The sequence below is a fragment of the Neovison vison genome, chromosome 6 (genome assembly GCF_020171115.1).
Source record: "Neovison vison isolate M4711 chromosome 6, ASM_NN_V1, whole genome shotgun sequence".
NCBI lineage: Eukaryota > Metazoa > Chordata > Mammalia > Carnivora > Mustelidae > Neogale > Neogale vison.
In genome coordinates, this window is record NC_058096.1 from 104,824,541 (window position 1) to 104,840,602 (window position 16,062).

The window sequence follows — 16,062 nt, forward strand, 5'->3', positions numbered from 1 at the left end:
TGTCTCTCAATTTCTCTCTCTCTCTCTGTAAAAACATTTGACCTTGAGAACTTTTATTATCATAAATATTTTCAATCGAACCTTTTTTTGAAGTCAAAACTTTTTTTTAAATGAGAAGAACTTTTTTAAAATTAAGGAAATAGACATATATAAGACTACTCTAAAACTCTGTTAAAGACTATGAAACAAGGGGCATCTGGGTGGTTCAGTGGGTAAAGCCTCTGCCTTTGGCTCAGGTCATGATCCCAGGGTCCTGGGATGGAACCATGGATTGGGCTCTCTGCTCTGCGGGGAACCTGCTTCCTCCTCTCTCTCTGCCTGCTTCTCTGCCTACTTGTGATCTTTGTCTGTCAAGTAAATAAATAAAATCTTTAAAAAAAAAAAGAATATGAAACAAGATTTGAAAAAAAAATGGAAAGATACCATTTTTCTTATTGAGAAGTCTCAGTATGGTAAACAAATTCTAAGTAAATAAAAAAGAAAAACCCTAATACCATCTTTAACCTTATAGACTAATTCTTAAGTTTATTTGGGAGAATACATGTATTATCATAGCCTGAAAAAGTGGAGAAAAAAATTGAGAAAGGACTTTTTTCTGCCAGGTGGCAAAGTACACTGTAAAGCTTCGGTAATTAAACAGTGTGTGTTCTGGGAATTTGTATCCCCTGGGTCCCCAGTTCTGATGATGTTCACATTTAAATTGTAGTGTTCTAGAGCCTAAAGCACTCTTCAAGCCTGAAGGGGGAGAGAATAAAGCAGTAGCATCAATGAGAAACCTTTTCTTCCTACCAGTCTTCTTCAGATTTGACTCCTGGCAAAGGACCGAGGGGGAAGTAACAGCTATTATAGGAGTACATAAAGAACTAAGAAACTTGATGCACGATCTATTCTTCCATCTTACACAGGGGTAGAATTCATTGCCCAAGGGCACATGGGGAATATTTTATACTGTCCCCAACCCCCATCCCCACTGTATTAGTCAAAGTTATAGTAGCTGTGCCTTTAAGTAATTTAAAATCCTCCCCCAAATAGTTATTTTAAAATTAATACCGTTATAGAAAAGAAGACAATCCTACCCCAAAGCTCACTCAAGCTTTTTTAGATCTGATTATACAGAGAAAAAAAAAAAAAGAAGAAGAATTACATGATTTGAAAACGTAGAAACTGTCACATGGCTTTTAGGCCTGGCCCTGATTCACAAATTTCCCAAATTCTACCAAAACAGTGGGGTATTAGTAAAGCTGACAAAGCAATAGAATAGAAAAAGAGTCTTGAAAGACACTCTGAGAATTTAGTTTTGATAAAAAGTGAGATTTTAAATAGTGTTGCTCTCATATACTATTGGACTGAATGTAAAATTGGTAAGCCAGTTTAGAAGTCAGTTTTGCCAGTTTAGAAGTCAATGTCTGTCGAAATGAAAGACATGCAGAGCCCATGACCCAACAATCCCACTTCTCCATATCTCCCTGAGAAACACTGGCACGTGTGCATAAGAAGACAGGTACAAGGATGTAGCACTAGTTGAATAGTAAAAAATGGAAAATTATAAGTGACCATCAACAGGGGACTGGCTAAATAAACTCTTCAGGAATCACACTATATGTATGATGCTTTAATAGGAAAGGATGAGATAGATTTCTCTGTGTGGAAAGAAAAAGATCTGCCAAAACGTGCTACTGAGTGGGGAAAAAAAAAAAAAAGGAGGAAGTTTCAGAATATTACCCCACAAAGTAGTGTATGCTGAGCTATATATACTTCATGCCTACACCAATCATCATGAAAAAAAAAAAATCACATTAATTTTCATTTCTCTTTATTTATCTCAAACCGTACACAAAAAATGTATTTCTTATGGATTAACAACTTAGATGTGACTTGTTTTCAGACTATAAATGAATAATACACAGTCTCTATCCTTAAGGCTCTTAAAATCTAGATGGGAATCAGACAAGACACAAGATAAAATTTACATTAAAAATGATGTGTTAGCACATGGTTAGGATGTTTGTCAAGCTTTCAGGACACCTGAAGGCAAATGGCAGGCAAAGCAGGAAATGAGAAAAGTGAGACAAACCAAGGAGCAGGCAGAGCTATAATGGGCCCCAAAGCTGGGAGAAGTGGTAAGACATGAGAGAGTAAACACAAGCCGGGCATGAGAGGCCCTCTTCATCCTGAGGGGGAGAGCCATTGGCAGGTGAGGGGGTGCAGAAAAAGGTGATATATAATGTATTATATTTATGTTCACATATAATAGTAAAGAGAAGAGTGCATCAGGTCATTAATAGTCATCAACACATATGAAGAATTTGTTCTAGAAAATAAGCAGAATTCAGGAATGAACCTCAAAATTATATTCTTGCTCTAAAACCGTGGAAACCAAAGAATTAAAATCTTACCAGAATTTGTAATCTGATTAGGAAGTCAAAATCTTCGCACACAAAAATACAGAGTCCATATGTTAACCTGTGGGGTGGGGATTTCTATGCAGTAGTGTTTAGGGCAAGACATGCTCTGATCAAGCCCTGCATGGGGCTCTCCCCGCCACCCCCGCCTCTGCCCGTCTCTCTGCCTACTTGTGATCTCTCCCTCTCTCAGTCAAATAAATAAATAAAAATCTATTAAAAAAAAAAAAAAGACATGCTCCGAAAGAGATTGAAACAGCCCCACAAGGCCTTCTGAAGGGAAGAGACAAGACTTGCTGGGGAGAGAGAGAGAGAACAAGTATGCGGAGGGGGGATGGAATTTGTGCTCATAATCAACAAAAGCTACTGACATTTATCCAAGAAACATTCGCCAAGCCTTGGGTCAGATGGCTGTTGGATGAATGGGGAAATGGCCCATCCTGAAGGGCCTTCAGTTTCATTCTGTTACGGGAAAAGAAAAGCTTCTCGTCTGGTTGGAATAAAAGCTTTCCTGAAGGGGTGATTTAGAGCAGGGAAACTTATGTGTGTCTATGTGTGTGTGTGTGTGTGTGTTGGGGAAGTGACATACAGTTCATAAACTCTTGCAGACATAGATGGATAAAGACCAATGAGCACTCTGAAGGCAAACGTCATCGTTTCATAGTGTATCCTATGATCTGAGCAAACACGCGCCCGCACACACACACGCATGCGCACAATCTCTGCAATGCATAGTTAATACCTACTGTCCGCAGTGTACCCTAGGAGACGCCGCAAGTGCCCTTAGATGGAAGATTTACCATAGAATACTTCATTACTCTGTGTCTGTATTTTAGCCAGAGCTGCCTTTCTAAGACTTTATTGCTAAAAATACAACCAAAATGAGCACCCTCCTTAGTGTGAGCCCAGAAGCTAAAAAAAAAAAGATGACTTTGCTTTATGTATCATTTAGCTGAAGGATTTTTGTATGGAAAAATTAGATGTAAAGGTCATAGCAGGCACCCTGGGCCTTGGCTTAAAGAAAAAAAAAAAAGTCTTTGTTTTTTACTTAGAAAACCATTATCTATTCATTATATTAAATGTATAATGTACCCAAAAATATGAGGAAAAAAATCATCCATAGTTGACCACAGCTAACATTCAATGTAATTCCTTTAAATTGTGTATATTTTATTTTTTTATTATTTTTTTAAAATTGTGTATATTTTAAGTGATTATCTCCCTAAAGCTCCCTCAGGCCACAAAGCACAAGCAACTCGTTTAACTAATTCAGTTTTCTGGCCTGCTGACGTAGGGTTTTGAGTTTATGTTCAGGGTAATATAGATTTCAGGTTTTGAGCTATAAGGAATCTCAGGGATTAACTTCACTACCCTAGAACAGTAGTTCTGAAAGTGTGAATCTCAGACCAGAAGCTTCAGTTTCACCTGTGAGCTGGTTAGAAATGCAAAATCACAGGCCCACTCCTACCTGCTGCATATGAATCTCTGAGGAAAGGGTCCGGGAAAGGGTGCTTTAACATGCTCTCCAGTTCATTCCCATATGCATTCAAGTTTGAGAACCAGTGCTGGAAACAAATAGTCGCAAATCCTCAGCAAGACCTAGGGAAAATATGTTTGATGGTGCCTCATGTGACACACACTGACTTGCACAGAGTAGGTACTGAATAAATGCTTGTTGACTGAAAGGACTCTCTCCCACACATTCCCAAACCTCCAGTCCTTTTCCCATACTCTTTGAACAGATGCCACCTAAATTTGCCCTTGAAGCGAACATTTCTTTTATTTCCCTGAAATTCCCTTTGGTTCCTACAAAAAAACTAAGTACCCCAGGGTTTTCTTCTTAACCTTCCTTGATCTAGGACCTTATTACCAAAGTGGGAGCAGCAGACCAGCAGCAGGGGCATCAACAATCATCTTGTTAGAAATGTAGGAATGGCAGGCCCCACCCCAGACATACCAGTAGTATAACCAGGTCCCCAAGTGATACATTTACACAGTGACTTTTGAGAAGCAATATTCTAGGGAACCAGTGGCTACTCTTAATACTGTTTAGGTGAGTTTTGTAATAAGTACATTTCAGTATTAACTTTATATGACACTCACTTACTCATTCATTCAAGAAGTATTTCTTAAGCACATATTGTGTAATGGCTAGATGGTATGAAAATACAAAGATGTAGACATGGTTTCAGATTCCTTGAGGAAGTCTTAATAGCTACAGTACTGAGCAGAATATGGTAAGAGTTTGTTGAGTTTTCTGAGGTTTCCCTCCCTCCCTTTCTTTTTTTTTTTTTTTAAGATTTGTTTATTTTAGAGAGCATGCATGTATGAGCTGGGGGTAGGGGGAGAGGCAGAGGAAGAGGAAGAGAAACTCAAGCAGACTCTCCACTGAGTGTGAAGTGCGACATGGGGCTCGACCCCACCACCCCGAGCTCATGACCCAAGCCGAAATCAAGAGTCATACGTTCAACCAACTGGACCACCCAGGTGCCCTACTGAGATCCCCTTTCTGAATACATTGCAGAATACAGTAGAAAGACCCTGTTTGAAAACAGAGGCCTGAGTGCAAATCCAGCCAGGTGATGTTAGGAATGTTACTATAACTCTCTGAAGTTAGTGTCCTCATTTACAAAAGTGCATAATACCTATGTTTCAGAGTTGTTCAGAGGAGTGCCTATGCAGCTCCTACAACAATGCCTGGCACACAGTAGGCAACCAACAGTGGTGTTATTGTTGTTGTTCTTACTTCCAAGATTTCCTGTGACCTGTACCCTATCTCCCTTGACTCGGGAACACAGTAGGAGCTACTTGAATGTGGCCACACTAGTAGCTGGATCTGGCCTAACAAAGTCAAGATCTTCATCATCATTCTGTACCACTTTCTTTATATTTCAGCCTTGAATAGCACGTGAAACCTGAAAATTATGAGCATTTCTGTGAAAATCACTACTGATCTACACAAAACAAATAAGATAACATCAAATTAATTTATGCTTATACAATAGTAGAGATCTGGTTATTTTGAAATGGTTTGAATCTGAGCTGAATAAGTGAGTTTTCATTAGGATGATTGGTATTGTGTACACATGGTTTCCATTCCTCTCATCCTGTCTAAACCAATTTGAACCTGAGCTCATCTCCTGTCTGGTAATGCTAGAAGCCATCAGGCCATAGAACTTGAAATAAATCTTTGTTCTCCCCGCCTTTTCTCCTCCCCATCCTTTTCTTACTCCTTCTTCTCTTCCTCTCTTTCTCTCTCTAAAGCTACTGAATTTTCCATTCATGTCACTTAAGAATGCGTCTTTGCTCTAGCCCTGTGCTGCTAAGTAAATGAATAACTAGATCAGCTTGACATCTTCCAGAAATTATAAAGTAGTCAAAATACTGATTCAAAATGGTGGTGGTCTAGTACCTATCTCATAGTCCTTAAGAGGTCTTCAAAATCTGTACAGGAGAGATGACAATATTTTTTTATATTAAAGACTCATAAAATAGTAATTATTGTACTTCTAAAGAAAATAAAGCAAATCAGCGTACCTGGGTGGCTCAATTGGTTAAGTGTCTGCCTTGGGCTCAGGTCGTGATCCTGGAGTCCCAGGATTGAGTCCCACATTGGACTCCCTGCTCAGCGGGGAGTTTGCTTCACCCTCTGCCCCTCCCCCCACTCATGTTCTCTCTCCATCTTACACTGTGTCTCTCAAATAAATAAATAAAACCTTTAAAAAAAAAAAAGAAAGAAAGCAAAATGTCTAATGGCCTAAAAGATTCTGAGGAGCAAGAGGAAAAGAAAAAATCTTAACAATTACTCTTAAATACCAAGTTCTTAAAACACAACATGTCTCATCCTTCAAAAGACAGACCCACACAGAGGGAGCTCCACACAATCAGAATTGGCATGAAGTTAAGGTGTTCCTCTACCTTATCACTTCTAACTCTTTTAACAATTAAAAGGGGCATTTTAGTAAGTATTAATTATATACAATTTTAATAATTATTAATCCAAGATGGTCCTGAGAAATGGTTGTGTAGTCATCCTACCTAAAGACAAACAAGATTAGGAGTAGAGGTTGCAGTAGGTAAGGAGATATGGACAAATGCTATTTTTCTGCATTAACAGACAATGTTTGATGAGATAAGCATGTTTACAAAATCTATTCACTGGGTTACCGCTTAATAGGATTTTGGCAAACTGCTTCAAAGCCTATCTCATCTCACTAATTCGGCATGCTCAGCTGCATGGAACATAGCCTGGAACTGAGTCTGAGTGGCAAAGCACATACATTCATGTGCCTAAGAAGACACAAAAGAGAAGCCTCTTAAACCTTCCCTCAAAGCTGACTGAATCTTCCTTGAAATGCAACTTATTAACACATTTAGCTAACTAATGCTGGCCATCATCCATAAAAATAAAGTATTTTATATCGGAAAATATAAGGGGCCCAGCAAACTCCTAAGAGCAGAGGAGCTGAGAGCCTCATTATGAGAGGATGGACAGAAGAATCACAAAGCATAGTCCCTATATACTGTAAACTTGTAGCTCCTGAAGATTATTAACTAATGTTCATCATTATGATCTGGAGTTATCAAGAAGAAAGTAAGAATTTAAGTAGAGAAGCAGTGTCGTGACAGAAAGAACAACAACAATGAAGTCAGAAAGACCTAGGGTGCGGTCCTGACTCCGCCATTCGCTAGCTTTGTGATAGCTTGGGTAAATTACTTCATCCCTCTAAGCATCCTTAGCATCAGCAACATCTACAAAATAGAAAGAATACCTCCCTAAGGATGATAGCAATGATGAATTGGGATCATGTTTTTAAAAGGTCCAGCACTGTGCCTGCCATGTGGGAATTGCTCAGTCAGTGAATGTTAATCATAATAATAACAATAAGTGCTCTATGTTGTATTTAAGAAAAATATTATCCTTAATGGCAGTGGGGTGTTCACTGAGTCAATTTAGGACAGCAGATGTCATGACTTGCTTAGTTAGGCATAAAAATCAAATAGCTTGGCATGGTCACAGAGCAAGAAGAGTACAAGTAATAGATCCTCACAGACTGGCAGACCAGAAAGGGGGGGGGGGCTAGATAGGGGATGCTCTCTCACAGGCTGGGTCCAGGCAGTAATAGACTACCCCAGATAACAAGGTCCTCTTTCCAGAGTTGGGCTTAGAATCCTGTGGTCACCCATTTAACCAACATGCATAAAATGTATAAGAAATTAAAATAAGAGGTGCCTGGTCAGTAGAGCATGCAACGCTTGATCTCAGGGTCATGAGTTTGAGCCCCATGTTGGGCATGGAGCCTATTTAAAAAAAAAAACAAAAAAAAAAACTTAAAACAAAAGGTTATTTTCATAAAAGATTAGGCTTGGAGTTCTAAGAGTAAAAAATGTTTATAAATGGATTGCACTGCCTTGAGAAGTAGTCAGTTTTCCATCAACAGAAGAGTATTCAATATAATTTAAAAGCCTCTTGATATGGGCATTGTTGAATAGATTTAAGCATTGGCTGGAAAACTGAATTAAATCGCCTTACGATGTTCCTTTCTAAAACTAAAACAATATTTCACTTATGTGGAATAATTTAGAGATTCATAAAAATGCTAAGTCAATGAGATGCTATTGTAAATAGTTTTTTTTCTGAATATAAAGTGAATGTAAGTTAATTGAAGAAATTCGCAAGGTATCAAAAAATATATACAAGAGAAAATAAATAATCATGATCTTCTTTTCAGAGATAACCATCATAAACATTTTCCTTGAGTCTTCCTTCTATAGATTTTTTTCCAAAGTTGAGACTATATGGCACATAAAATTCTTATCCTACATTTTTTGCTGTGTTATATCATAATCATTTCCGTGTCATCAAAAAATGTTCAGGCAGGAGTACTTGAGTGGCTCAGCCGGGTGAGTGTCTGACTCGTGATTCTGGCTCAGGTCATGATCTCAGAGTCCCGGCATTGAGCCCTGCATCAGCCTCCGCCCTTGGCAGGGAGTCTGCTTAAGATTCCCTCTCCCTCTCCCGCTGCCCTGCTGCCCCCCCAAATAAACAAGTAAATCTTTTTTAAAATGTTTTAGGCAGCATTATCTCAGTACATCGAATTTGGGCTCCAAAATCATACACTTAAGTAAGAATCCTGCTTTGCCATTTACCAGCTCTGTGAGTTTGAGCAATTTACTAATACCTCTGTGCCCGTTTCCTCATCTGTAAAATGTGAATACTATTAGGGCACCTGCATGGCTCAGTCAGTTAAGTGTCTGCATTTAGCTCAGGTCATGATCTCGGGGTCCCGGGATCAAGTCCTGAATCGGGCTCCTTGCTCAGCGGGCTATCTGTTTCTCCCCTCCCTTCTGCCCCTCCTCCCTGCCCATGCTCTCTCTCGCTCTCTCTCTCTCAAATAAATAAATAGTTTTTAAAATGTGAATATCATCTGCCATGTAATGTAAATGTAGTACTACCTACCATTGTTTTATCGTTAAGAATTAAATGAGTTAATACATGTGAAATGTTTCTGGTACATAGTTAAGTGTTCAATAAATCCTAAGTATTAATATTGCTACCCATTTTCCTAATAAGAGCCATTTAGATAGCTTTCAGTATTTCACAATTATAAATAATTCTGTGATAAACATCTTTATAGTGAGCTTTTAAGATATGCTACAGTCAAAACTCTTCAGCCATTTTTTTTTATTTGTTATCAACTGTTTACTTTAGCTATAAAGCAATGGATGAATAGACTACCTGGAACCACTGGCTTTGCCAATATATTTTTTTAAAGGAAAAACAATACATATTTATATTGTTTTCTTTGTTATTTGTGATACAATCCATAAAATTACTGACACTTAGTACATTCACAATGTTATGCAATTTACCAATATGTTTTCAGGTCACTTACCCCAAGATAGTCAAATATAATGTACAGAGTAGAAGAAAGAAAAAGTTAACTCTAATTACTCTTCAAATGTCTCTCATGAAAGAGGAAAAATAACTTCCTCATTCTCAAATTTCCTTAGGAAACCATTAGGTCCAATCAGCAAATTATAACCACCTCAAATCTTTTCTGGAATGTACGTACATACTTATTAACACTTTGATGCCTTTATCTGTGGAGTCAGGAAGTGGACAGTCTACAGAGGACGAACACCTAAAGAGTCCTGTTATAGTTCAGGCATTGTGGAAGATGGCTAGTGCAATTTACCTTCTAGAGTCCTTATAAAGATGACAAGTTATAACTATCCTCCTGCATAATACAGGTGAGGAAACTGAGGTTTGGAGACTACCTCCATGTAGTCTACATTTACACAGCTAAAAAGTAGCAGAGAGGGGTGCCTGGATGGCTCTTGGACTTTTGGTTTTTGGCTCAGGTCATCATCTCAAGGTCCTAGAATCCAGTCTTGTGTCAGGTTCCACACTCAGCATGGAGTCTGCTTGAGAGTCTGTCTCCCTCTCCCTCTGCCTCTACCCCCCATCAAATAAATAAATAAAACCTTAAAAAAAAAAAAGTAGGAACGCGTGAGTCACTTAGTGGTTAAGTGTCTGCCTTCGGCTCAGGTCAGATCCCAGGGTTCTAGGATCAAGTCCCACATTGGGCCCCCTGCTGAGCAGGGAGCCCGCTTCTCCCTCTGCCTGCCCGTCCCCCTGCATATGCTCCCTCGGTATTTCTCTCTCTCTCTCTCTCTTTCTCTCTCTCTCTCTCTCTGACAAATAAATAAATAATTAATTTTTTTAAAAAAAGGCAGTGAGGTGCTTGGCTTGCTCAGTCAGTAGAGCATGTGACTCTTGATCTTGAGGTTGTAAGTTCAAGCCCCAAGTTGGGTGCAGAGATTACTTAAAAATAAAATCTTACAAAAAAATAAAAAGGTAGCAGAAATGGGACTCAAGCTCAGATCTACCTGATTTTCCAAGTTCTGTGCTCTTTCCGTGACGGCAAACTGCTGTGTTGATACAAGTATCTAATAATATCCTAAGAGAAAGAGATTCTCTGAAAGTTACAACAGATTCCAGTAACTGTCTAGGTAGAAAATAACAAGTCCACAAAGCAGGGAATCCAGTTTTTGTAGCTTTTCGTAGTGGTTGATAACCTTCTTGTAATATTTCATCCACCTCTATTGCTGTCAGTTTATTGCCTGGATATCTCAACATCCCTGAAAGGGTTATTCTGAATGGATTAGGCACTAGCACTCTGTTTTATGCCAAAATACACACGGGCTTGTTGACCCAACAAGAAACTGCTTGTAAAGCAGCTTTACATAAACCGAAATCACAGATCTCAAAAGCTTTCTCCCTTCTTCTATCACAGTTATTTTTTTCATATTTGACAACAAACATACACAGACTATCAAGAAGAAAAGGAAAAAAAGATGTTTTTCATAGGAAGAGTCACTGGAATCCAGTGATAGAAATTCACTATCAGGGGAAAGTGGAAAGTAGAGTCTTGCGTTCATAATCTCATTCTATCCAGAGCCTTGTTTTTTTATTTGCTCACGTTCTAGAGTTTTCCGTGATGCTTAACTTCTCATTTGCAACCCAGGAATAATGAAAAAGCAGTGCTTCTGAAGCACATAAAATCATATTCGGAGGGCACTTTGATTTGAGAAGGTTCGAGGGTCACCGTGGAGGCAGGTATGGAGCTCCTAGTACTGTGCTGAGCACCTTTGAAGTGAAGTGCAATTACTGAATAGGAGTTGGCAGCCTCATGAACGTGGTTCTCTCATCCACCCAGCTCTGAGTGGGTTCGTATACTGGGGATGCTGAGTTCAGCTTCCTCGGACTCCAGTGCAGCTGGGCTGAAGGAATGTCCGGTAATTCACCAATGTTGGAAGCCATGGAACTTCTGAATATATTACATATTAAATAGGTTGTCTATTCCTGCCATCCTACTTCTCTTTTCCTAACATTTTTTAACACACTGGTCCCTTTCTGCTTCACCTGCTCTTACTTTTCTTGCACACTTCACTCCCATTCCACTCTCTGAGGCAGTATATGGTTTTCCTGCGATATTATTAACCTCCAAAGATAAAAGAAAAAAAGCCAGGGGTGCCTGGGTGGCTCAGTGTTTAAGCATCTGCCTTCGGCTTAGGTCATGATCCCAGAGTCCTGGGATCAAGCCCCATATAGGGTTCCCTGCTCAGCGGGATGCCTGCTTCTTCCTCTTCTGCTCCCCCTGCTTGTGTTCCCTTTCTTGCTGTGTCTCTCTGTCAAATAAATAAATAAAATCCTTAAAAAATATATGTATATACAGAATAGAGATGCCTCCGTGGCTCAGTGGTTAAGCGTCTGCCTTTGGCTCAGGTCATGATCCCAGGGTCCTGGGATTGAGTCCCGCTTCACGCTTCCTGTTTGGCAGGGAGCCTGCTTCTGCCTCTCCCTCTCCTTGTGCTCTCACCCTCTCTCCAACAAATAAATAAATAAAATCTTTAAAAAAGAAAAGAAAAGCAGCTAGTGAATACTGTAAACTTTAGGGAGAAAAATTTCCTTCCTGGATGACCGCAATGGACAACCCTACTATTTAGTCTAAACAGAAATGATCAGTTTTACGTTAACCTTCAACTTTTAGGTGAGAACGGTGTTCCCACTCCCGTATCATGCTCCGTGCTTTTGGTGTCAGCAGGTGTCCAGAGAGCAGAGAACTCTTTTTTTCAGAGTGACATTCATCTGCCTAGACAGAGTTAACCCTATCAACAGGAACAAGTTCACAAACAATAACTGTGCAGATTCACAATGAAAATCTAGAATCTTCCAGGACATTTTAACCAAAAAAATTCTAAAGAACTAAGATTTTCTTTTCCCTCTTTCCTTCCCTTTCTCCCTCCAGCCCCCAGAGAGATAGTAAAGTTCTGTGTTATTTGAATGTTCTACCGGTTATAATAGTAAAAAGGCCATGGGATGTCACATCAATCTGTCAGTAGGTAAAAAGGAAGTATACACAAGAGAAAGGAGAGTATCAGAAACATTTTATAGTTTATCAAGATATGAATACTAGCAACTAATTATTGTAACCAAAAAACCAAAGCCTCGGGGATGATTATCATACAGAAACCTCTATGGATTGCCTTGCATGACATTATGACAGGCTGGTGACTTCCAGATATTTGTGCTGGTAGGACACTCAATGCTCCTTAAATCACTCCACTAACATGGTTGCCTATCCCACTTATGGATTGCGGGATTCAGTTTTCTAGTGACTATAAAATATAAAAAATATAGTGTGACTATAAAATATAAAAAATCTGCTTGTAGACTAGTTTGAGTCAAACAAATTGTTAGGAAAAAAAACAATTGAGACTTATGCTTTAGGCTGTTTGGTAAATATCAAAACTATAAATGCATATACCTTTAATATAACAATTCTGAAGCTAGGAATTTATTCTAATGAAATACATGTGTGCAGAGTGATGCATACACAGCATTATTTGTGGCACCATCAACTGTTTGTAATATATTGGAAAATATTGGAAATGACGTAAGTGATCATTATTGAAGAATTGTTTAAATAAACTATAGTAGGGACGCCTGGGTGGCTCAGTCGTTAAATAAACTATAGTAGAGTCCATAGTCTCTCATGGACTCTGAAAAACAATCTGAGGGGTTTGAAGTGGCGGGGGGGTGGGAGGTTGGGGTACCAGGTGGTGGGTATTATAGAGGGCACAGCTTGCATGGAGCACTGGGTGTGGTGAAAAAATAATGAATAATGTTTTTCTGAAAATAAATAAATTGGAAAAAAAATAAACTATAGTAGATCCATGCAGCAGAATATAGAGCCATATAAAAAGAAGAAGCTCTATATAAGTTGGTATAGGAAGCTCTACAAGAACTAAATTTAAATTAGCTGTTAAATTTTTTAAAAGATTTTATTTACTTATTTGACAGAGAGCACAAGTAGGGGAGGCAGCAGACAGAGGGAGAGGGAGAAAGAGGCTTCCCACTGAGCAGAAAGCCCGATGTGGGACTCGATCCCAGGACCCTGGGATCATGACCTGAGCCGAAGGCAGATGCTTAACCAACTAAGCCACCCAAGAGCCCTTAGAAGTTAAATTTTAAAAGCATAAATTATTTTTGAAAAACTACACAGGAAATTACTAATATCACCTGCAAAGACAGCAATGAGGTGGTCAGGGGTTAAGGATGGGTGAAAAAAGTTTCTATGTTTTGAATTTTGTGAAAAACTACACAAGAAATTACTAATATCACCTGCAAAGACAGCAATGAGGTGGTCAGGGGTTAAGGATGGGTGAAAAAAGTTTCTATGTTTTGAATTTTGAACCAAAGGTAACAATCTGGTCAGTTAGCTCAGAATAATTGATGTGGACCAGGTCTCAAAAAGTGAAACATAACAATTCGTGTGTCTTTCAAAGTGTCATGCAACAGAAAAACTGCTGTAAATATTGCTCTTATAAATGTTCTCAAGCTCCGAGGTTTTTTTATAAAAAGTGAAAAAATAAATAAGCGAATCAACAATAAAAATGCCTTATATAGTTTATAATACATATATATTCCCAAACATGGTAAAAGGCAATTTAATTTTTTACCTTGACATAGTTACAATTATACCATGTAGGTATCGTTACTTATTTTATCAATTAGGAGAGCAATAATGATTCTTTACTTTCTTAAATACATTATGAGTACCAACAAGTTACCAAATACCTGTTTGGATTCTGGAATTTCAGTGGTGATTAAGACAGAATGGTCTCTGACCTCCTGGACAGTTTTTGTCCTTTAGCTGTTAAGGACAGCAAAGTTCCTTTTTTAGAATGATACGTGCAACGCTCAATAGCTGCTTTCCCAGCTCAGTAAAATAGTAAACATTCAAATGTGAAATGAAAACATCTGGAACAGCTGGATACAATTTAACTTTACATGAAAAAAAAAATCCTCAGACAGATTACTTACTCTCTGCACACACATGAGTAAGTCCTGTTCAGGAGGCCAGTGTGTAAGGAGAGCGCAGGACGAGACCTCATCTTCCTCAAGTTTCCACCTCCTTCAGGGAGGTGCTGACTCTTCCTCCACCCCAAAACAGGAGGACCCAGGAGGAGTGCTTTTTAACAAGGCTTCATAATTTATGACTGGGTTAAATGATTGTTTGCTGGAGAGAAGCTGTTTGTGCGATATGTGCTCTATTTATAGAGAGTCTAGGAATATGTTGCTTAAAACTTGTGGAAAATGATTGCACAGTCCCTATTAAGATTCATTAGCATACTTGCTCCTTTTATTTGAGTTTAGACCTACAATCATAAATTTCTCCAAACTAGCAAAGCATATTTGAGTGAAAGGTGACGTAGGGGATGGTCTTCAAAAAAAACAGCAGCAGTGAAGGGACAATAGGGAAAATGTGGGGAGTAACTTCACCCTCCAGTGCATCCTTGGCACACAGAGACATTACACTTGAGAAATAAGATGCTCTCCCCCTGAGACAATTAGAGTCAGGGGAGGGGAGTCATCCCCAAATGAGGGAATGAGCGGAAGGCATAGAGGGCAAACTGGGTGTGTGTTCCACCCAAGCCTTAGAAAAACCACAGGAAGGAGACATCAGTGAGGCCCACTGGCTGGAGGATACCTGGCAGCAAAGACGGAGAAACAGCAAAGTCATGGATAGGACATCAAGAACATGTTGAATAACTCAATTGGTCTCATCACCAATCATTGAATAAAGTGGACTTCTGTTGTTTCTTTTGTGATTTTTGGAAACAATTCTTAGACATACATACGTATGCAGGTACGCAAGAGTTTCACAAGCAATAAGCCTTTGGGAACACAATGTATAGTTGACAAATGCAAGTTTCTCCCCTGGATGAGAGAGATCACTTTCTAAGTGTTTTGTTGTTGTTGTTGTTGTTTTTGTTTTTTGTTTTGGGGTTTTTTTTTGAGAACGTTTAATTATACATAGGAAAGGAAACCGCCTCTATTGTATCACTGCCTTTCTTCTGGCTACCAGAAGAGTGACTATGATTTGAAGCAACTGTAACTTTATGCTATAAAGAATTCCAGCCTGCCTCATAGCTTGCAAGACCACACACTTTCAAATGTCTAGCACACACAATAGAAATAATTAGTGAGTGCTGTACCGCATACGTTGAAATAGGGGAGGAGACACATAAGTATGTTAACATGAGATGAACTAGTGAGAGCAAACTTACCACTGAAAATTCTAACACCCCACAGAAATGGTCCTGTATTGTCTGCTTATCATATTTATATTAGACACCAAAATTTGTTATTTATTAAGGTCATCTGGGCTTTTGTATATTTGAGGATTAAATCATCAAGATGCCAATGCAATTCTTTTATGACAATAACCCATGATATGTTGTTACCTCTTTCAGTTTATGGGGAAATTAAGTCAAGAGAAATAATCAAACTGAGATCTTATATTTAATCATACTTCAAAATACTAATCTGACAAAATGGTCAATTTACATGAGCCTCATTCATACATATTCCCTACCAAATTTTGACTCTTTGGTAACTTCTGAGGACTAGTGACAAGCTTCTCGTTTTTGATAAGTATAAGCAATCTGAAAGTAGGCCTGGTGTAACACAGTGCAAAGTGTCAACAGCATCTTTGAAAATTATTTTTTATAAACAGGAAAGATGATACAGATTGTCTTTGAAATCGCTTTCCAACTCCATTACTTGGTGATTTTAAGGAGCTAATAA

At 38.7% G+C, this 16,062-nt stretch overlaps 1 long non-coding RNA gene across 1 annotated transcript in view; it reads right to left on the bottom strand.

The window, feature by feature from the left end:
• LOC122908728 overlaps positions 1-16,062 on the bottom strand; it is a 71,977-nt gene that overhangs the window by 25,997 nt on the left and 29,918 nt on the right. The gene's annotated exons all lie outside the window — the stretch shown is intronic.